This window comes from Salmo salar, chromosome ssa18 (genome assembly GCF_905237065.1).
Source record: "Salmo salar chromosome ssa18, Ssal_v3.1, whole genome shotgun sequence".
Taxonomy (NCBI): Eukaryota; Metazoa; Chordata; class Actinopteri; order Salmoniformes; family Salmonidae; genus Salmo; species Salmo salar.
The window spans coordinates 26,256,172-26,280,228 of NC_059459.1; the positions used below are offsets into that span (position 1 = coordinate 26,256,172).

General features: G+C 45.5%; 1 long non-coding RNA gene across 1 annotated transcript in view; it reads right to left on the reverse strand.

Annotated features, from left to right (window-relative positions):
• The window catches only part of LOC123728709 (uncharacterized), an 81,705-nt gene that overhangs the window by 16,467 nt on the left and 41,181 nt on the right, over positions 1–24,057 (reverse strand). The window contains exon 2 of the long non-coding RNA XR_006760349.1: positions 11,066–11,151. This is a non-coding gene — a long non-coding RNA (uncharacterized lncRNA). The remainder of the gene's footprint in view (positions 1–11,065; positions 11,152–24,057) is intronic.

The window sequence follows — 24,057 nt, forward strand, 5'->3', positions numbered from 1 at the left end:
TAGTGTCCACATCACTAACGAACTATCATGGTCCAAACACACCAAGACAGTTGTGAAGAGGGCACAACAACACCTTTTCCCCCTCAGGAGACTGAAAAGATTTGGCATGGGTCCCCAGATCCTCAAAACGTTTTACAGCTGCACCATCGAGAGCATCCTGACCGGTTGCATCACCGTCTGGTATGGCAACTGCTCGGCATCTGACCGTAAGGTGCTACAGAGGGTAGTGCGTACGCCCAATACATCACTTGGGGCCAAGCTTCCTGCCATCCAGGACCTACATACCAGGCAGTGTCAGAGGGAAGCCCAAACAATTGTCAAAGACTCCAGTCATAGACTGTTCTCTCTGCTACCGCACGGCAAGGGGTACCGGAGTGCCAAATCTAGGACCAAAAGGCTCCTTAACAGCTTCTACCCCCAAGCCATAAGACTGCTAATCAATTAATCAAATGGCCACCCAGACTATTTACATTGACACCCCCCCATTTGTTTTTACACTGCTACTACTCGCTGTTTACCCCTACCTAAATGGACAAATGACCTCGACTAACCTGTACCCCCGCATATTGACTCGGTACTGCTACCCCCTGTATATAGCCTCGTTAATGTTATTTTGTGTTACTTTTTATAATTTTTTACTTTAGTTTGTTAAATATTTTCTTTACTTTATTGAACTGCATTGTTGGTTAAAGGCTTGTAAGTAAGCATTTCACTGTAATTGTATTACTACACCTGTTGTATTCAGCGTATGTGACAAATAAAGTTTGATTTGATTTGTGTCCTAGCAATGGTTAGCTCGCTACCTATCCTGCCTGCTCTGTACCGGAGTCCTAGCTAACTAGCACTCAATGTCCTTCGCAAATGCCTGCCCTCGCAGTCTTTAACAGAACTGCAGGAAAACAGTGCCCAACAGGCGGGGAAGAAGTACACTGTCTACCAGTGTTTGTGCATATATTATGACAACATTTTGTGATGTTTTTGTTCGTTTTGGATTTCGTTAAGGGTTTTGTTGGGCACACAACATTTGACATATTTTTCTTGAGGCAAGCCAAAGTCGGTAGCCGAAGTCTATGTCCCTTCGTTGGTGATTGGTCAACAGTTGGGATTCTTCAGCCTACGGGTGTTGATATCTATAGCCAAGGCAGGCACGGCTGGAAAATTCGAGGACCTCCGATTTCAAGAGAGAATACTGTTACGTATGCGAATGAGACTAGCTAAATTCTTTATAAACTGCTCAGGTGTACTAACTACAACTCTCTTCACCTTCATAAACAAACATAACTGTTTAGCGCAGGCAGGTATGGTGGCTCCCGTAGGACATATAAGGTGAGTCAAAAGGAACACCCGACAATAATTCACAATGGCTACATAGCGAACAACAAATCCAAAATGTTTATTATGGATTCTTATGGAAATTAAGTTAGCATATGCTATGCAGTGTATGTGAATTGACGCCCTCTACTCTCAAACACAAATTATGACACTGCGTCTCTGTGTGATTTCGGACAGACGGCGCCTGTGCACAAACACACACACACAAAGTGGCGTACACATCAATGCACAGGCATATAGACACAGACATCACAAACACCCACAGACAGAAAGACAGCGAAGAGCAGCAGAGCTGACAGCTGAGGATCATCACATGAAACAACGATGATCACTCCTATGGAAATATTTACTCTACTGTTTCATAAGACCCCCCCCTTCATCTCATTGGGAGAGTGACAGGGAACAATTTTACAAACTTGCTAAATTATTGGAGAGTGGTGATATAATCTAATTTCCCAGTGTGTTCACTGTGTTCACACATGGATGACTCTTCTGTTTGGAATGCAGGGTTTTCTGTGAGCTGGGTTTTTAGGTCGCAGTGTTCTTTGCAGTGTCTGTGAAAGATGTCGAGTGCTATTCTGCGCCGCGCTGTGGACTGGGGTGATCCCTGAGGCCTTGTCAGGCACGGGGGCAGAGAGCTGAGCTGAAAGGCAAAGCTACGCCATGTCTGCTGTGTAACATGTCGGCTCCTTTTAGCAATATCATCCAACAGAATGCACCCGTGGCCATAGTCCGTCCCCCTCCTTGTGCACACACACACAAACATAAGCATACATGCATACATACACACACAAACAAACAAAACATTCACACTGACGCACCGACGCACACACACGCACATCAATGATTTTACGTAACAAAAGGGCAGCAAATGCGCTCCATTAAATACATTATAGGCTGTTGGCCCTGGCCTGCACGGCGCCTGTTCCCTGCCGTGTGTGATGATAAGTGTGGGGCTCAGGCTGGGGTTGAGGTTGGTTAGGGAGGCGGTGTGTGGCCAACCAAAGCAGCAAAATTGACCTTTGTAAAGAACATGGCAACACTAGGCGCTAGTGTACACAAACCCAAGGGGGAGAAGAGAATTAGGACACATCCATGAACAGCGACAGAGTTGTCAAAAGACACCTGGCTGCAGCAGTTCACAGTCTTTCCATGGTACTGACTGTTCAGACTAGGACATTATGCTACGATGGTCACAATGAAATATTGCTGTCGCTGGATTTGAGCTGGAGGGAATCGTGTGTAGATTGTGTAGGCTAAAAACACAAAAGTGGTTCCTTTGTAACCCAATTTGTTTAAATGTTCAATAATAAAACCACTTCCAGCTGGGCACCAAATGTACAGATCATATATTATTCAGAACCATAATCTATATTTAACAACTCTCAATACTCCCAGGTGTTTCTATGAAGCCTTTTATGATTTAAATCATACTGGATTGCATTGTACTACATTTTCCGCTTGAAAGAACTCAACTGGACACGAACCGAGAACATTTATGTTACCACATGATGAATTATAAATTGTGCAATAATATGTCAGACACTGTTTGTTTGGAGCACCAGTAAAATGCAACAATGTTTCAAACACACTCATACATGGGAAAGTCTTCTTATCCAAGTTCTCGTTCATCTTTGGTCCTCTGCAATGATATAAAGCTAAACTGGTGTAATGTAGTGTAACTTCCTGCAATTCTACACATTTTTCCCATGGGGCAGAGGAAAATGTTAAGTTTTATAGCTAATCTCATCATATTCTACACATTTTGCCATGAGAGTGAGAGAAAATGTTGCATTTTTAAAGCTAATTAAAGCTAAAGCTAAAATAAAGGTGTGTTGACTGTGATAAAGGCACTGGATTATGAGCTGTCTTGTTTGCTAAATGAATAAATGACATAGGCAGTGGCATGGTGCATATAGCCATAGAAGCACAATGACATATGTCTCAGTGCGGTCATATTTGTGGCATATTGGGGGTGTGGCTTTCAGTTAGTTATTTTTGGCCACCCATCCTATGAGAGTGATTGTCATTCCAGTTCATCTGAATGTCATTCCAGTGCACTGCTTGCTATGAATTTTATCTAATGGTGTTTGGATGTTTAGGTAAAAAGACAAATAATGTCCCGTTTGGAACACTGACAAGTACAGAGCATAAAACAAAAACAAAACATTTCCTCAGTCTTATTGGGTGGGCCTGGCTCCCCAGTGCGTGGGCCCAGGCCCAGCCACGCCGTCCCATGCCTAAGCTTTTTAAAAACGTTTAACCCCTTTTTCTCCCCAATTTCGTGACATCCAATTGGTATTTAGAGTCTTGTCCCATCGCTGCAACTCCCGTACGGACTCAGGAGAGGCGAAGGTCGAGAGCCATGCGTCCTCCGAAACACAACCCTGCCAAGCCACACAGCTCGCTTAACCCAGCCACAACCAATGTGTCGGAGGAAACGCTGTACAACTGGCGGCCGTGTCAGCGTGCGTGTGTCCGGCCCGCCACAGGAGTAACTAGAGCACGATGGGACAAGGACATCCCGGCCGGCCAAACCCTCCCCTAACCCGGACGACGCTGGGCCAATTGTGCGCCGCCTCATGGGTCTCCCGGTCGCGGCTGACTGCGACACAGCCCGGGATTGAACCCGGGTCTGTAGTGATGCCTCAAGCACAGCGATGCAGTACCTTAGACCGCACCCGGGAGGCCTACGTGGCTGTTTTGAGGATTTGTTTGTATTTCCTCACTGTCAGATACTCTAAACCCATACAGCAGGGGTGTCATACTCATTTTGCCCCTGGGGCCACATTTGGTCTTCGACGAGGTCCGGAGGGCCGCACTGAAAGTTGGTTATATTTCCTTTTCATTTTTTAAGTATATTGACTTCATTCTCCCCCCTTCCTCAAACCATCCTCTGCCCGGATTGGACCCCCTCATGGGCCGTACATTTGACACCCTTGCCATACAGTAAAGCAGGATTTACTATGCACAGTAGCTGCCGAAGTGCTCTGAGAATCATGCTTCTGAACTTTGGCTCTGTCTATGTGGATTAGTCTGGATCATATGAGATTCTGTTTTAAAGCACTCAGTGAATAACTCGTAAATGGTCCAGCGTTGGAGTATGCATGTCTTATCCTCAGTCTTGTTTGCCTTGACTAATGTAGAGAGAGAGATACAGGTCACCTGGATTCAAGGACACAGGAACACTTTATATTAAGGCCCCTTAATAAACCATTTATAAAGAGTTTGTAAAGAGTTTATATAACATTTATTAATCATTATTCCTACATTTGTAAATGTCAACAAGCAGTCTCTAAATAGTAAATTACACATTTATAAAGAAACAATATTTTTTATGATTTATAAGATCATTAATGTTTTTGATCATAGCATGTTCACAGTATGTAAATGATTACTAATGTACTACAGACATACTTATAAACCAGTTATGAGTTACTGTCAAGTCGTAAGCTCATTTATAAGGCATTTATTAATGGTTAATTAATAGTTTGACTCAACATTTATATCCATATTTATAAATGTATTTATATAGGTCATGAAATTGTATATTTATTAATTGTTAATGAGTTCATTTATAAATGTGACTACATGCACTTACTACTACCTCAGTTGATGATGAATGAAGGTCCTTATAACGCTTTAACTAATTATTAATACATCATTTTGCAGCCCCTAATCTAAAGTGTGGACTACATATACTTTATTAACATTTATAAATGACTTGTTACTCTCCAAAAGCTGGCCACATTAGTAGACAGCACCTGATGCTCCACCAATGGATGAAAATATTCTAAAACATGCAATGATAAAAGGAGTACACCAAACCAGGAAGTATAAGAACATGTTCTAATGAAAAAAAGAGCATCTCCATAATCCCATCTAAAAATATGCACATAAAGTCAACTAACACACACGTCTTAATAACCCAGGTCTGACCCACACTATCTGTTTGTTCAAAAGGGTTAACCTCAGGTGGGTGCTTTGAACATCCACTGATCTTCCAACCACTTTGACTATTCTACAGTCTGGCTTTAAGGGCAGTGGGAAGATCCGAATTGCATACTTGCGTTCTCTCTCCTCTCTCCTTTTAAAAACCCATTGGACGAGAAAGCCAGAGTGTCTCCTCCTCTAACGTCCTCCAATGGGTTTTGAGAAGGAGACGAGCAGAGAGGACCCAAGGAGTATACAATTGCGATCTTCCCAGTGACTCACAGAGAGAAAATTAGGAAGACCAGAGAGAGAGAGAGACAAAAAGTGAAAGAGCAAGTAAGAGAGCGAGAGAGAGCGAGAGAGTTCAGAGATTTCAGTTACATATTTCATAAGCTTCATAACTGCATCCATTGACATGCATCCTAGTTTTAGTGAGAGGCCTAGCATAGACTAGCATAGACAATACCTACCATTCATAGTGGTCCATGCAATCACTTTCTTACAACTTCATTTTGCGGTGGCATGTGTTGCATTTAATTTATCTTTTGAGTCATTTTTTCTTCCTCAGCCATTTCATCAGTTTCAGTTGTTTTCTTTTGGATTTCCTCCCATGAATTAGATTCCTCAATTTGGACATTTTAACATGCTCCTAGCACAATGAATGGATGAATGTATACTGCTAAAAAAAATAAAGGGAACACTTAAACAACACAATGTAACTCCAAGTCAATCACACTTCTGTGAAATCAAACTGTCCACTTAGGAAGCAACACTGATTGACAATAAATTTCACATGCTATTGTGCAAATGGAATAGACAACAGGTGGAAATGATAGGCAATTCGCAAGACACCCCCAATAAAGGAGTGGTTCTGCAGGTGGTGACCACAGACCACTTCTCAGTTCCTATGCTTCCTGGCTGATGTTTTGGTCACTTTTGAATGCTGGCGGTGCTTTCACTCTAGTGGTAGCATGAGACGGGGTCTACAACCCACACAAGTGGCTCAGGTAGTGCAGCTCATCCAGGATAGCACATCAATGCGAGCTGTGGCAAGAAGGTTTGCTGTGTCTGTCAGCGTAGTGTCCAGAGCATGGAGGCGCTACCAGGAGACAGGCCAGTACATCAGGAGACGTGGAGGAGGCCGTAGGAGGGCAACAACCCAGCAGCAGGACCGCTACCTCCGCCTTTGTGCAAGGAGGAGCAGGAGGAGCACTGCCAGAGCCCTGCAAAATGACCTCCAGCAGGCCACAAATGTGCATGTGTCTGCTCAAACGGTCAGAAACAGACTCCATGAGGGTGGTATGAGGGCCCGACGTCCACAGGTGGGGGTTGTGCTTACAGTCCAACACCGTGCAGGACGTTTGGCATTTGCCAGAGAACACCAAGATTGGCAAATTCGCCACTGGCGCCCTGTGCTCTTCACAGACGAAAGCAGGTTCACACTGAGCACATGTGACAGACGTGACAGTGTCTGGAGACGCCGTGGAGAACGTTCTGCTGCCTGCAACATCCTCCAGCATGACCGGTTTGGCGGTGGGTCAGTCATGGTGTGGGGTGGCATTTCTTTGGGGGGCCGCACAGCCCTCCATGTGCTCGCCAGAGGTAGCCTGACTGCCATTAGGTACAGAGATGAGATCCTCAGACCCCTTGTGAGACCATATGTTGGCCCTGGGTTCCTCCTAATGCAAGACAATGCTAGACCTCATGTGGCTGGAGTGTGTCAGCAGTTCCTGCAAGAGGAAGGCATTGATGCTATGGACTGGCCTGCCCGTTCCCCAGACCTGAATCCAATTGAGCACATCTGGGACATCATGTCTCGCTCCATCCACCAACGCCACGTTGCACCACAGACTGTCCAGGAGTTGGCGGATGCTTTAGTCTAGGTCTGGGAGGAGATCCCTCAGGAGACCATCCGCCACCTCATCAGGAGCATGCCCAGGCGTTGTAGGGAGGTCATACAGGCACGTGGAGGCCACACACACTAATGAGCCTCATTTTGACTTGTTTTAAGGACATTACATCAAAGTTGGATCAGCCTGTAGTTTGGTTTTCCACTTTAATTTTGAGTGTGACTCCAAATCCAGACCTCCATGGATTGATAAATTGGATTTCCATTGATTATTTTTGTGTGATTTTGTTGTCAGCACATTCAACTATGTAAAGAAAAAAGTATTTAATAAGATTATTTCATTCATTCAGATCTAGGATGTGTTATTTTAGTGTTCCCTTTATTTTTTTGAGTAGTGTATATTGTCACAAGTAACCTAACCCATATTTACCCTGCCAGAATAGAGTTTTGAGGAGGAGGAGTCTACCGTGTTCGGAAGCAACTTCACCATTCATTTTCTGTATGAAGGGTTCACTCAAACATCATTTTAAGCTTTGTTTGATTATTTTACTATTTAAGGAATGTATATCGATTCGCTCTACTTAAATATAAGTAATTTGATTTATTTGTTTCAGTCTCCGAATTGTTAATCAAACTTTTCGCCACCATATCAGGACATAAAAACTCCAATCTGTCTCCTGAATCAGCTTAGTGTGAATGGAAGCACATGCGCACTAGGCCCAAGCACATTTTCCCCAGTTTTCCCTGGCTAAATTACAGTTGAAGTCGGAAGTTTACATACACTTAGGTTGGAGTCATTAAAACTCGTTTTCCACCACTCCACAAATTTCATGTTAACAAACTATAGTTTTGGCAAGTCGGTTAGGACATTTACATTGTGCATGACACAAGTAATTTTTCCAACAATTGTTTACAGACAGATTGTTTCACATATAATTCACTGTATCACAATTCCAGTGGGTCAGAAGTTTACATACACTAAGTTGACTGGGCCTTTAAATAGCTTGGAAAATTCCAGAAAATGTCATGGCTTTGGAAGCTTCTGATAGGCTAATTGACATCATTTGAGTCAATTGGAGGTGTACCTGTGGACGTATTTCAAGGCCTACCTTCAAACTCAGTGCCTCTTTGCTTGACATTATGGAAAAATCAAAAAGAAATCAGCCTAGACCTCAGAAAATAAATTGTAGACCTCCACAAGTCTGGTTCATCCTTGGGAGCAATTTCCAAACGCCTGAAGGTACCACGTTCATCTGTACATACAATAGTACACAAGTATAAACACCATGGGACCATGCAGCCGTCATACTGCTCAGGAAGGAGACGCGTTCTGTCTCCTAGAGATGAACATACTTTGGTGCAAAAAGTGCAAATCGATCCCAGAACAACAGCAAAGGACCTTGTGAAGATGCTGGAGGAAACGGGTACAAAAGTATCTATATCCACAGTAAAATGAGTCCTATATCGACATAACCTGAAAGGCCACTCAGCAAGGAAGAAGCCACTGCTCCAAAACCGCCATTAAAAAGCCAGATTATGGTTTGCAACTGCACATCGGGACAAAGATTGTACTTTTTGGAGAAATGTCCTCTGGTCTGATGAAACAAAAATAGAACTGTTTGGTCATTATGACCATCGTTATGTTTGGAGGAAAAAGGGGGAGGCTTGCAAGCCGAAGAACACCATCCCAACCGTGAAGCACGGGGGTGGCAAGCATCATGTTGTGGGGGTGCTTTGCTGCAGGAGGGACTGGTGCACTTCACAAAATAGATGGCATCATGAGGCAGGAAAATTATGTGGATATATTGAAGCAACATCTCAAGACATCAGTCAGGAAGTTAAAGCTTGGTCGCAAATGGGTCTTCCAAATGGACAATGAGCCCAAGCATACTTCCAAAGTTGTGCAAAATGGCTTAAGGACAACAAAGTCAAGGTATTGGAGTGGCCATCACAAAGCCCTGACCTCCGTCCTATAGACATTTTGTGGGCAGAACTGAAAAAGCGTGTGTGCGAGCAAGGTGGCCTACAAACCTGACTCGGTTACACCAGCTCTGTCAGGAGGAATGGGCCAAAATTCACCCAATTTATTTTGGGAAGCTTATGAAAGGCTACCCAAAACGTTTGACCCAAGTTAAGCAATTTAAAGGCAATGGTACCAAATACTAATTGAGTGTATGTAAACTTCTGACCCACTGGGAATGTGATGAAAGAAATAAAAGCTGAAATAAATCATTCTCTCTGCAATTATTCTGACATAAACACATTCTTAAAATAAAGTGGTGATCCTAACTGACCTAAGACAGGGAATTTTTACTCTGATTAAATGTCAGGAATTGTGAAAAACTGAGTTTAAATGTATTTGGCTAAGGAGTATGTAAACTTCCAACTTCAACTGTAGCTGGCTATCTGAACTATGCTAGTTTTTGTCCAAATACACACACATGGGAGTCTCCTACCCATGTTTTTATTCATATTTTGATCCTCTGCAATGATATAAAGCTAAACTCGTTCTCCACTAAGATATCTTAAAAGCCCCTAAAGGGTATAACCCATAAACTGTATCCCGTTGAGTCAAAACATTCTAGGGATTATTTCTATATTTAGAGGATTGTTGTTATTTACTCTGAACCCATACAGCAGGAGTGTCAAACTAATTTGGCCCGGAGGGCCGCATTCGGTCTTAAATGAGGTCCGGAGGACCGCACTGAAATTTGATTACATTTCATTGTCGTCAAAAATTCGCTAAAAATTGTCCTGCTGGACACAATCAAGAAAATGCATGAATGTAGGCCCATTATCATTTCTACACAGTTTAGTTTTGGTTTCAGTCATTTTAAAGTATATTTGAGTTCGTCCCGTCCCACAATTTTCTTTCAAATAAAAACCACACGCTGCCCAGATTGGACCCCCTCGCGGGACGGATCCGGCCCGTGTTCCATATGTTTGACACCCCTACCATACAGTAAAGCAGGATTTATTATGCACAGTAGCTGCCGAAGTGCTCTGACAATCATGCTTCTGAACTTTGGCTCTGTCTATGTGGATTAGTCTGGATCATATGAGATTCTGTTTTAAAGCACTCAGTGAATAACTCGTAAATGATCCAGCGTTGGAGTATGCATGTCTTATCCTCAGTCTTGTTTGCCTTGACTAATGTAGAGAGAGATACAGGTCAACTGGATCCAAAGACTCTTGTGATTGTTGCTGTGTGGACTATCCTAGTTAAATAAACAATACACAAATTCAATTAAATCCATTACAGTAATTATGTAAATTAGCTATAGGCCTAATAGTTGGCATAGTTGCATGATTCATCATTGCCATTTGTTTTTAGGTAATACACTGCATATGGTCTTTAATGAAGACTTGTACGTAGTCATTGGCATTGACTAACTGCCCGCTCCCATAACCCCCCAGGCTGCATCGGCTGGCTTCAGAGGCTCTTCCCCAGCCACACCAGTCCCAGCTACATGTCTGCATAATCAATATGACAAGAGGAATCTAAGCTAACTTTCCATCAACAAACAGAACAGGCACAACTGGATCAGTTGGACTTCAATGTAAACATGCTGCAATTGGGTTAAAAGAGTTAATTTTTGAATAAATTGTTACGTACTACTTTGTAATTATTTTTATAAAACAAGCAGATATGATTGATAAACAATTAATAAGTGAAGTATTTAATCATTTGTAACATTTTATAAACAGCTATAAGCATTACAGTTGATAAGCATTTATTACATGTAATCATTTTAAAAGCATTTATAAGCATTTATAATGAACTGAAAGATGGCGCTGGGATGCATAGCAGCCGTTTAACAGGCTCCTGACTAATTCTGCTATTCTGTGGGGGGACTTTGCGCTGATCTTAACTTTTATTGTACATAACGTTTCCTCCATCATTTCCTATGACCGAAAAAGCTTTTGGACACCAGAACAGCAATCACTCACCTCGATCTGGAGGAAGACTTCTACTTTAATGAGTCTTCGGCACAGGACATACTGCTCACCTGGGACCAGGCCATAGGACAACAACACTAGGAAGAGGAAAAGACGTTGCTATAGAGGTCACCATGAGGGCACATTAATGAGACTACGGCGACCAGTGAATAAACTGCCCTTACCCTCAATTCTACTGGCAAATGTGCAATCGCTGGAGAACAATCTGGACAAGCTCCGTTCGAGACTATTCTATCAACAGAACATTATGAACTGTAATATGCTTCCAGACAAACTAAACACCTTTGCCCGCTTTGAGGATAATACAGTGCCACCGACGCTGACCGTTACCAAGGACTGTGGGCTCTCCATCTCTGTGGCCGACGGGAGTAAGACATTTAAACGTGAGCAACAGAGCATGCGACGACCAGCTGGCTGGTGTGTTTACGGATATATTCAATCTCTCTCTATCCCAGTCTGCTGTCCCCACATGCTTCAAGATGGCCACCATTGTTCCTGTACCCAAGAAGGCAAAGGTAACTGAACTAAATGACTACCGCCACTTACTTCTGTCATCATGAAGTGCTTTGAGAGACTAGTCAAAGATCATATCACATCAACTTTATCTGTCACCCTAGACCCCCTTAAATTTGCATATTCCTCTTGCTGTTAATTGACTATAGCTCAGCATTCAACATCATACTACCCTCCAAGCTCATCATTAAGCTTGGGGCCCTCAGTCTCAACCCCGACCTGTGTAATTGGGTCCTGGACTTCCTGACAGGCCGGCCCCTAGGTGGTGAAGGCAGGAAAGAACACCTCCACTTCGCTGATCCTCAACACTGGGGCCCCACAAGGGTGCGTGGTCAGCCCCCTCCTGTACTCCCTCTTCACCCATGACTGGGTGGCCATGCACGCCTCCAACTCAATCATCAAGTTTACAGATGACACAACAGTTGTGGGCTTGATTACCAACAACGACAAGACAGCCTACAGAGAGGAGGTAAGGGCCCTGGGAGTGTGGTGTCAGGAAAACAACCTCTCACTCAACGTCAACAAAACAAAGGAGATGATCGTGGACGTCAGGAAACTGCCAACGTGAGGAAATCCACAGCATAGTCAGCCACACTGCAGGAGTCCTGCCAAAGCTGGATTAGCTCCCGGGCAGCTTCTCTCCCGGAGAACGGGGTGACCTTCTTCACCTCTTCCACGAACCCCTCCAGACTAACGCATATGGCCGGCTGCTGTTCCCATACAGCAGTAGCCCATGTGAAAGCCCTCCCAGACATCAGTGTGATGAGCTACCTTGGAGCGATCCGAGGGGAAGGTGGAGGGCTGAAGCTCGAAAATGAGGGCACACTGAGCTAGAAACGCCCGACAGGTGCTCAACTCTCCATTGAAGCGTTTTTGGGGGGGTGGGGGGATAAACGGGGCTCCCGAGAAGGTGGGGTGGCCGATGAGATGGCGCTGAGTCGCTAAGGAGCTGTGGGGTTAGCACCGTGGTAGGCTGCTTCCCAGACAACCCGCGGAATTGCTCCAGCAAACTGTTCAATGCCTGGTCATGGCGTTCAGCCAAAGTTTGGACCCCCTCCATAAGGCCACGAAGCAGTTCCTCGTGCCTTCCAATGGGGGCTCCTTGGGAGATGACATTGCGCAGCTGGCCCGGGTCTGCTGTGTCAGTCATGGCCAGTTCATACTATCAGGAATCAAGGTAAGACCCAAGTGCAGACTGTGTGAAGTAACAACGTTTATTGTAACCACAGGGGCGGGCAAACGACAGGTCAAGGCAGGCAGGGGTCAATAATCCAGAGTAGGAGCAAAGGTACATGATGGCAGGCAGGCTCAGTGTCAGGGATTGGCAGAGTTCAGTATTCTAGAGGTGGAGCAAAGGTACAGGACGGCAGGCAGGTTCAGGGTCAGGGACGGGCAGGGTGGTCAGGCGGCCCGATACAGGGTCAGGCCAGGCAAGGGTCAAACACCAGGAGGACGAGAAAAAGAGAGGCTGGGAAAAGACAGGAGCTGACAGGACAAACGCTGGTAAGCTTGACAAACAACACGAATTGGCACAGACAAACAGAAAACACAGGTATAAATACCCAGGGGATAAGTGGAGAAGACGGGCGATACCTGGAGACAAGCACAAAGACAGGTGAAGCAGATCAGGGCGTGACACCCAGTCTGTAATACTTCAAGCAGGCCACCATAGTCCATGTGCCCAAGAACGCCAAGGTAACCTGTCTAAATGACTACCACCCCATAGCACTCACATCTGTAGCCATGATATGCTTTGAAAGGGTGGTCATGGCTCACATCAACAGCATCATCCCGGATACCCTCGACCCACTCCAATTCACATACCGCCCAAACAGATCCACAAATGACACAATCTCTATTGCACTCCACACTGCCCTTTCCCACCTGGACGAAAGGAACACCTATGTGAGAATGCTGTTCATAGACTACAGCTCAGCGTTCAACACCATAGTGCCCTCCAAGCTCATCACTAAGCTAAAGCCCCTGGGACTGAACACCTCCCTCTGCAACTGGATCCTGGACTTCCTGACAGGCCGCCCCCAGGTGGTGAGGGTAGGAAACAACACACGCTGACCCTCAACACGGGGGCCCCTCAGGGGTCCATGCTTAGTCCCCTCCTGTACTCCCTGTTCACCCACGACTGCGTGGCCGTGCACGACTCCAACACCATCATCAAGTTTTACAGTGACACGACGTGGTAGGCCTGATCACCAATGACGATGAGACAGCCTATAGGGAGGTAGTCAGAGACTGCCAGGACAATAACCTCTCCCTCAACGTGGGCAAGACAAAGGAGCTTATTGTGGACTACAGGAAACGGAGGGCCGAACACGCCCCCATTCACATCGACAGGGCTGTAGTGCAGCGGGGTCGAGAGCTTCAAGTTCCTCGGTGTCCTCATCGCTAAGGACCTATCATGGTCCAAACACAACAACACAGTTGTGAAGAGGGCACGACAAACCCTGTTCCCCATCAGGAGGCAGAACATTTTTTACATGGGCCCTCAGAATCTCAGAAATTTCTACAGCTTGTCACAAAAAGAGCCGTGTTGAATAGACCAAACTGCAGCGGGAATATGGATGCTCATGTTTTAATTCAAAAAAGGAGTAACGCATCCACTGGAAAACAATATACACGACAGGAACAGTTTTGCAGGCACACAACACGCAGTGCAAAAACAACTACCCACGAAAACCAAACAAACACACACCTACTTATGGGACTCCCAATCAGAGGCAACTAGAAACACCTGCCTCCAATTGAGAGTCCAGCACCCAAAACTACACATAGAAAAACAAACCTAGAACCTATACCAAACTAATACACCCCACTACACCACACACAAAACCCCATAATACAAAACAAATATACCTCTGCCACGTCCTGACCAAATATAATAGAAATAATACCTAAATATTGGTCAGGACGTGACATTACCCCCCCTTAAAGAAGCAGACCCCGGAATGCACCTTAAAAGAAAACACAAAAAATCCCCATTACCCCAACAAAACCAAAAAGCAATACCCCCTAAACAATAAGGGAGGGAAGGGAGGGTGGCTGCCGTCAACGACGGCACTGTGCTACACCCTCCCTCCCCAACCCACCTATCCTGGAGGTGGCTCCGGTGCAGGACGTGGACCCTGCTCCACCCTCGGCGTCGCCCACTTCGGTGGAGCCGATAGCTGCGCCAGGCAGACGGACCCCTCGGGCTGGGCCGGAGGACAGGAGGGCCCCTCGGGCTGGGCCGGGGGACAGGAGGGCCCCTCGGGCTGGGCCGGGGGACAGGAGGGCCCCTCGGGCTGGGCCGGGGGACAGGAGGGCCCCTCGGGCTGGGCCGGGGAACAGTCTGGCCACTCCGGCAGTTCAGCGCAGTCTGGCCACTCCGGCAGTTCAGCGCAGTCTGGCCACTCCGGCAGTTCAGCGCAGTCTGGCCACTCCGGCAGTTCAGCGCAGTCTGGCCACTCCGGCAGTTCAGCGCAGTCTGGCCACTCCGGCGACTGTTGACTGGCGGGCAGCTCTGACGACTGTTGACTGGCGGGCAGCTCCCACGACTGTTGACTGGCGGGCAGCTCCGACGACTGTTGACTGGCGGGCAGCTCCGACGACTGTTGACTGGCGGGCAGCTCCGACGACTGTTGACTGGCGGGCAGCTCCGGCGACTGTTGACTGGCGGGCAGCTCCGACGACTGTTGACTGGCGGGCAGCTCCGACGACTGTTGACTGGCGGTGCTGGGCTGACGCACTAGACTCCTGATGCGTGGGGCTGGTACTGGACGTGCCGGCCTGGAGACACGCACCTCCATGCTAGTGCATCTAGCGGGAAACACCGGACCGAAAGGGCGCACTGGCGGTCTTGAGCGCAGGGTTGGCATCACCCCTTCCGGCTCGATGCCTACTTCGCCCTGGCACATGCGGGGCGCTGGTACCTTGACTACCGGCCTGAAAATCCCAGGCCTCACCACAGCCCCAACCCCAAAGCACGGGACCTGTCCAGTCTGCCCTACAAGGGTACGGGGAGCTGGCCTGGGGCTGTAATCTCGCCCCGCCAAATAGCCCTTGTGCCCCCCCTAAAAAATTCTTGGGGCTGCCTCCAACATTCCTCCCTCACTTGCCTCTGTCCTCTTCTCCGCTGCTTGGTCCTTTGGTGGTGGGTAGTTCTGTCACAAAAAGAGCCGTGTTGAATAGACCAAACTGCAGCGGGAATATGGATGCTCATGTTTTAATTCAAAAAAGGAGTAACGCATCCACTGGAAAACAATATACACGACAGGAACAGTTTTGCAGGCACACAACACGCAGTGCAAAAACAACTACCCACGAAAACCAAACAAACACACACCTACTTATGGGACTCCCAATCAGAGGCAACTAGAAACACCTGCCTCCAATTGAGAGTCCAGCACCCAAAACTACACATAGAAAAACAAACCTAGAACCTATACCAAACTAATACACCCCACTACACCACACACAAAACCCCATAATACAAAACAAATATACCTCTGCCACGTCCTGACCAAATATAATAGAAATAATACCTAAATATTGGTCAGGACGTGACACAGCTGCACCATTGAGAGCATCTTGACTGGCTGCATCACCACTTGGTATGGCAACTGCTCAGCATCCAACCGTGGCGCTACAGAGAGTAATGCGTACGACCAAGTACATCACTGGGCCGAACTCCCTGCCATCCAGGACCTCTAAACCAGGCGGTGTCAGAGGAAGGCCCTAAAAATTGTCAAAGACTCCAGCCACCCAAGTCATAGAATGTTCTCTCTGTTAACGCACGGCAAGCAGTAGCAGAACACAAAGTCTAGGACCAAAAGGCTCCTGAACAGCTTCTACCACCATGCCATAAGACTGCTAAATAGTTAACCAAATAGCTACCCGGACTATCTGCATCGACCCTTTTTGCACTAACCCTTTTTGACTCTGCACACACACTGGACTCTACACACACACACTCACATATATACTTACACTGACACTCCAACACACACACACAGGCACATATTCTCCACACACACTTCCTCACTTATCACATACACTGCTGCTACAGTTCATTATCTATTCTGTTGCCTAGTCACTTTACCCCTACCTAGATGTGCATATCTACCTCAATTTCCTCGTACCACTGCACATCAACTCAGTACTGGTACCCCGTGTATATAGCCAAGCCGTCATCGACTCGTTACTGGTACCCCGTGTATATAGCCAAGTTAACGTTACTCATTGTGTATTTATTCCTTGTGTTAATATTTATTTTTCTATTTTTATTATTTATTTTTTATTTTATTCTGCATTGTTGGGAAGGGCTGGTAAGTAAGCATTTCACTGTTAGTCTACACCTGTTGTTTACAAAGCATGTGACATTGAAATTTGATTGATTGAAAGTTATTGTTATGTTTATGCCTTTATGACACCTCTGTTATATTTTGGTTGAAATGTGTTGATATAACCTATTAAAGGGAAGAACTTATACAACCCTATGTACTTATATTCAAATTAAATCAAAGTTGATCGCGTTGGTCGCGTACACAGTTTAGCAGATGTTATAGCGGGTGCAGTGAATGCTTGTGGTACTAGCTCATAACAGTGCAGCAAATACATGTATATTACAGTGAGTTATGTCGAGAATCCAGTGTATATGTAAACAGTGTAACAAAATGCAATGTACAGTAGTAATAGATATATTAGAATGAGCTATGTGAAGAATACAGTATATGAATACACAGTGTGAAAAACAGTATAAAAGATATTGGGTAGTTTACTACCACCAAGGTCATTCAAGATTGATATCGAAATTGGATGTCTATCCATGTCTTGAGGATGCCAGGATTTTTTTTTAAAAACTGTTACTATTAACTAGGCTTGGGTTTTGCTATGGTGTTGGTGTAGTCCCATGACTCTGGATCAGGTTTGGGATAGGGTTTGGGATAGGGTATGGGATAGGGTTTGGGATAGGGTTTGGGATGGTTAAGGTAAGGGTTAAGGTTTGGGATATGGTTCAAATAAAAAAATAAAAAATGTGTCCACGACTGGGATCGAAAGACAACCTTTTGATCCAGAGTCATGGTATTAGAAGATTTTGTGTTGTGTGTTTGATCCCAGTCGTGGACACTTTTTTTATTTTTTTATTTTAACCATATCCCAAACCTTAACCCTTACCTTAACCATCCCAAACCCTATCCCAAACCTGGTCCAGAGTCATGGTATTAGACGATTTTGTGTTGTGTGTTTGATCCCAGTCGTGGACACTGGGGGGGGGGGGTTTAACCCTATACCCAGTGGTGTAAAGTACTTAAGTAAAAATACTTTAAAGTGCTACTTAAATAGTTTTTGGGGTATCTGTACTTTACTATTTATATTTTTTACAACTTTTACTTCTCTACATTCCTAAAGAAAATAATGTACTTTTTTACTCCATACATTTTCCCTAACAGCCAAAAGTACTCGTTACATTTTGAATGCTTAGCAGGACAGGAAAATGGTCAAATTCACGCATTTATCAAGAGAACATCCCTGGTCATCCCTATTGCATCTAATCTGGCACACTCACTAAACACAGATGCTTCATTTGTAAATTATGTCTGAGTGTTGGAGTGTGCCACTGACTAAATAAAAATAAACAAAAATAAATAAAAAAATAGTGCTGTCTGGTTTGCTTAATATAAGGAATCTGAAATTATTTCTTATTTTACTTTTGGTACTTAAGTATATTTAGCAATTACATTTACGTTAAGTATGTTTAAAACCAAATACTTTTAGACTTTTACTCAAGTAATATTTTACTGTGTGATTTTCACTTTCACTTGAATAAACAATGATAACGACCGTCACGTCTTGCAGGCTTAACAAGCAGTACAAAATAAAGATCCCACAACTACAGCTGGGGAAAGGCTACCTAAGTATGATTCCTAATCAGAGACAACGATAGACAGCTGCCTCTGATTAGGAACCATACTCGGCTCAAAACAAAGAAATAGACACCATAGAATGCCCACCCCACACCCTGACCTAACCACAGAGATACAAACCGTCTCTCTTAGGTCTCTGCGGACCGCCGCTGAAGACTCGGGGCTGCGGACCGCCGCTGGAGACTCGGGGCTGCGGACCGCCGCTGGAGGCTCCGGGCTGCGGACCGCCGCTGGGGGCTCCGGGCTGCGGACCGCCGCTGGAGGCTCCGGGCTGCGGACCGCCGCTGGAGGCTCCGGGCTGCGGACCGCCGCTGGAGGCTCCGGACTGGGGAGCGTCGCTGGAGGCTCCGGACTGGGGAGCGTCGCTGGAGGCTCCGGACTGGGGAGCGTCGCTGGAGGCTCCGGACTGGGGAGCGTCGCTGGAGGCTCCGGACTGGAGAGCGTCGCTGGAGGCTCCGGACTGGAGAGCGTCGCTGCAGGCTCCGTGCCATGGATCATCACTACAGGTTCAGCGCCATGGATCATCACTGGAGGCTTTGTGCCATGGATCATCACTGGAGGCTTTGTGCCATGGATCATCACTGGAGGCTCCGGGCCATGGATCGTCCCTACAGGCTCCGGGCCATGGATCATCACTGGAGGCTCCGGGCCATGGATCGTCCCTACAGGCTCCGGGCCATGGATCATCACTGGAGGCTTCGTGCCATGGATCATCACTGGAGGCTTCGTGCCATGGATTATCACTGGAGGCTTCGGACCATTGATCATCACTGGAGGCTTCCTACATGAAGCTGGAACCGGTCTCACCGGACTGGGGAGACGCACAGGAGACAGGGTGCGCAGAGCAGGCACAGGGCACACTGGGCCGTGGAGGCGCACCGGAGGTCTGGAGCTCAGGGCTGGCACACCCCGTCCTGGCTGGATGGTCACTGTAGCCCAGCAAGGGCGGGCGCTGGTACAGGACGAACTGTGCTGCGTTGGTGAATGGAGGGTACCGTGCGTAGAGCAGGTGCAGGATAACCTGGGCCGTAGAGACGCACTGGAGACCAGATATGCTGAGCCGGCGCACTTCTTCCTGGCTGACGGCCAACTCTAGCACGGCAACGGTGAGGAGCTTGCACCGAGCGCACCGGGCTGTGAGTGCGCACTGGCGACACAGTGCGCATCACCGCATAACACGGCGCTTGCTCGGTCACTCGCTCCCCACGGTAAGCACAGGGAGTTGGCTCAGGTCTCAACCCCGACTTCGCCAATCTCCCCGTGTGCCCCCCCCCCAAAAAAATGTTTTGCCGCTGCCTCTCAGGCTTCCGTGGTTTCCTTGCCTGTTCCTCCCAGTATCGCCATTCCACTTTCGCCGCCTCTATCTCCACCTGCGGGCGGCGATACTCCCCAGGCCTTGTCCAGGGTCCTGCCCCATCCAGGATTTCCTCACAGGTCCAGGCCATCGGCCCACGCTGCTTGGTCCTTTGGTAGTGGGATCTTCTGTCATGTTGATGATTAGTTATTTGAGAAGGAGACCAAGTTAAGATGATGGACCAGGTGGATTCAGTATATAGTAAGGCAGTTTATTATGAGACAAAGATATTTGGCTGAGCGTGCACGGGCTCGTTCGTTTAGCTCTTAGGGAACTAGCAGAAGAGAGAGCCCCGAAACATAGTGTACATCCAATTTATACAATGAAATAACAGTGTGTTGACGTTGAGTCTAGTAGGTCCGCTCTCCTGACTGGTCGATGAGTGGAGGGACGGTCCACTCTCCAGGTGGTGTCGACTTCCCATTGGCCCTTGGCAGTGTCCTTTGTCCTCGGAGTCCAACACACCTAAGTGTGTGTGTGTGTGTGTGTGTATTTCTGGTAATTCGTGTCTGGGTGCTTGCGATATTCATGGAATGTTGTTCTTTACACCAGTGGTCAGTTCGTGTGGCTAGGGCGCCTTCATGTCTTGACATTTTTGTGTGAGTTCTTAAGTCTGCCATCTGTCCTCTGGGTGTGGTCGTGATTGGTATCACTTGGTTGCTCAATATGTCTCTGGAATTTTGTTGTGTGCTGTTGTGAAACATGTTGTGCAAATGCCCTCCTTATATATCATTAGGTAAAACGTTAGATTATCTTTATTACAGTCACGATCGTCAAAAGGAGTGGACCAAAGCGCAGCGTGGTAAGTGTTCATCGTGTATTTTATTTTACCTCAGAACACTACAAACAAAAGAATAAACAATGATAACGACCGTCACGTCTTGCAGGCTTAACAAGCAGTACAAAAATAAGATCCCACAACTACAGGTGGGGAAAGGCTACCTAAGTATGATTCCTAATCAGAGACAACGATAGACAGCTGCCTCTGATTAGGAACCATACTCGGCTCAAAACAAAGAAATAGACACCATAGAAGGCCCACCCCACACCCTGACCTAACCACATAGAGAAACAAACCTTCTCTCTTAGGTCAGGGCATGACACAGGTATGACAATTGGGAACTTCTTCCACCACTGCCTATCCCAAACCTTAACCCTTGCCATAAACATTTGGAATGAGTGCCAAACCGTAATGTTTTAACCCTATTCCAAACCTTAACCCTTACCTTAACCATTCGGTGGGCCTAAACAATGTTTTAACCTTAAACCTTACCTTAACCATTCGGAGTGTATAAACCTAACCCATAACTTCTAAATTTGACATTTGGAGAAATGTAACGATACAGAGCAGCAGGAGCAACAAAAACATTTTGAAGTTGTGTTTGGGGAAAATCCAACACAACACATCACTGAGTAACTGCCTCCTTATTTTCAAGCATGGTGGTGGCTGCATCATGACATTGGCAAGGACTAGGGATTTATTTTATATAAAAAGAAACTGGATGGAGCTAAGCACATGCAAAATCCTAGAGGAAAACCTGTTTCAGTCTGCTTTCCACCAGACTGGGTGAGGAATTCACCTTTCAGTAGGATAATAACTTACAACACAACCTACCAAGACGACAGGGAATGTTCCTGAGTGGTCAAGTTACAGTTTTGAAGTAAATCTGCTTGAAAATCTATGCCAAGACTTGAAAATGGCTGTCTAGCCATGATCCCCAACATCTTGACAGAGCTTGAAGAATTTTGAAAAGAATAATGGGCAAATATTGCACAATCCAGGTGTGCAAAGCTCTTATAGACTTACCCAAGAAAACTAACAGCTGTAATCGATGCCAAAGTTTTTTCTAACATGTATTGACTCAGGGAGCTGAATACTTATGCAAAGACTACTCAAATGTTGCTGTAATAGGCCTACATGTTTATCCTTTGCATAGTGTTGTTTTTTGGTTATTAATTGTCAAGCTTTAAAAACCGAAGCCAGACAGCAACATTTTAGTATCCTAGCTAGGACTGTGTCTGTACACTTTCCTTCCACTGCACGCTGTAAAAGGGACACACGAAAGCAGCGCAATTGAGGTTGAATTCACCGATGTGAGCGATTCAAGTGCATCAGGCTGTAATTTCATAAAGTAGATGACTCAACTGTTGACTCATTTATACTCACTTGTGTGTCTTATTCGGTCCGCCGGCCTTGTGTTTGACACGTGCGCTAGCCACGTTTTGACTGACTTGTGATCATTGCCCTTGCTAGTTTGATTTTATTGACGTTCTCAGCCTTATTTACAGTCGTCCGTTTTTGTTCAAAATATTGAGTAATTGAAACTGAAACAGTGCATCCCAAATGGGTGGAGGCAGCAAACAATGTACCAGGCCAGCTATGATTTACAACCTGATATCAATAATTTTTGGACTTCCAAAAAATGTATTGGTGAATTATTTTAATCATGCATTGAACTGCATCCATCTATTCTGCCAACATTGCCTTACTGTACGTCATGGAATTTTGAGTCAAATATAACATATTTTTTAAAACCGCGTATAAGGTTTTGAAGCATAAACTAGGAATTTGATGTTTTACTGATATTATGATTATCTGTTTGCTTCATATCTGCAAAGTAGTTCAAACGCTGTCAGTTCCACTTTAAGGAAGAGCAATACTGTGGCATCCCTAACATCAACCTCCATCAGCAGTGATTGAACAATACCTTCCGACCAAACATGGCAGATTTAGCATCATGTTCTATTGAAGGCGTTCCAGACAATGAACCTAAGAACTAAGCCTTATTACTGCTGAGACACATTTCAACATGATCTAATTACCAATATAAATTCGCACAAGATATTCTGTTTGTGAGTGTGTGTGTGTGTGTGTGTGTGTGTGTGTGTTACTGAGAATTCTGAGGACGTACACACACAGAAAACCCATTCATGTGAGCATGTGTGACCACACAGACCAGATTTAGAACAGCAGAAAGCCCACAATAGGATGTTCTGTCTGTGTACGGTAGCTATAATTTACCTGTGGGAACATCCTGGGTCATTGCAGTGTATCTTCAACCCCTTGACGGAGCTGAAGTAATCACCTTGCGTCCCAGGATGCTGTGTGGGGGGAGTTACCATCGTAGCCCTGGAGGGTGCTCCTTACTGCTGCTCTATAAATAGCAGTAAACTTTGGATGACCCCAAAGCTGCTGGCGATTCTGACTGATTTTGTTTGTGGTTGGTGTATAAGGTTTGGCTTTAAGAGCATTAAACAGTATGTGTATGTGAGATCCTGGAAGAATCCCTAGGGGGCGCTCTGGAACTCAGATGTCCTGTTTTAGGCGCCAGACTAATGTTTTGACAGTGGTCTTTTTCTTTATTGTCCATCAAGACCATCTTTGTACTCTAGTAAAGCTGCGTTTGAACTTTGAACTTTAATGACAGACAATGCCAGAATCTGTTTCTAGGTATTGAATGTGACATTATGATAGGACATTGTCATATTCCCTTTAAAAGGTTGACGTTGACAGATTGTGAAGCCACTTCAAAAAGGTAGAGCATGCAATGGGTTTTTTTATTCACTCAAAACAATCAAATCTAAAAGATCTGTAAAACCCTATTAGCACCCATTTTTTCCACACAAAAAGGACAGAAGTCCCAGGATTTGAAAAGGGGAAATTGGACGCAATAAATGAAATAGCACTCAAAACTAACATCTAATTGATTATAAACACTAAGCTTGAAGAAAATAAAACCTCTCTAAAAGGACTCTTATATGACTTAATTCCAAAGTCCTCGTGCTCCATCTCTTGTGAACACATGATTTCAAGTGGATGAGAGGGGTGTCAGCCAAGTTGATGTTTAGTGACACCAAAAAATCCTAATCTTGCACTTGAAACCTGCTCTTAAATAGTTCATAGTTAATATTGTGGCAACACTGCTTTAATCTGTGCAGCTGTGGAAGAATGGACTGCTGGGGGAAATGGAAAGATACTATTATCTAATTTAAGAGCAAATACACACTTGTATGGTAAATCATCAGTGATTTATTGACTTTATCCAACATTTGTCAACTGACTGTCTGTGGTAATATACTGATGTGTGGTGTATAGTGTTTCCCTATACTGTTCCCTATATTGTTTCCCTACAGAACAATGGCAATGATTTGACTGAGAGGTTAATGTCATACAATAAACCATTTCTAAAATAGCC